Source organism: Penaeus monodon, chromosome 34 (genome assembly GCF_015228065.2).
Source record: "Penaeus monodon isolate SGIC_2016 chromosome 34, NSTDA_Pmon_1, whole genome shotgun sequence".
In the NCBI taxonomy this organism is placed as follows: domain Eukaryota; kingdom Metazoa; phylum Arthropoda; class Malacostraca; order Decapoda; family Penaeidae; genus Penaeus; species Penaeus monodon.
This window is the reverse complement of record NC_051419.1, coordinates 3,773,795-3,774,325: the sequence shown is the minus strand read 5'-3', so window position 1 is coordinate 3,774,325 and position 531 is coordinate 3,773,795.

Here is a 531-nt window from a genome sequence, read left to right as displayed (position 1 = left end):
GATGTACAGATGACCAGATGCGTTGTCTCACCTTTAAAATGAGACGGTGATTAATCAGTCACGCGGAAAAGAAAGATGGTTTCACTCACCTGTCATTTAACACGTGACGCTGAACATGAGGTAACCTCTTAAGCCGCCAGGGGTATGACCAACTGCTTGCTTTTGTTGTGCTTAGTAACGAACATATATTATTTTCAAGCATGACGTTCGACTATGGGTATAGATCCTTGCTAAATTACGTTTTTATCATAGTTTTATGATGCGGTTTTAAATTTTTCGTTTGGATTATATATATCACACTGAGAGAATACAATTTTAAATCAGATTCATGATGCAAAATACTTATCTGACTGAAGACATTTTTTTCTGGATAATTTTTGAGTAAATCTGGATACCATTTTACACCAATATTGTTTTACACAAACAGTCCAGACCTGATCCGAATTTCGCACACACACATACAATAATGATACACAAATTGCAATATTCAAATCTAATAATTATGATTCTACTGCATTTTTTATTTTTTAT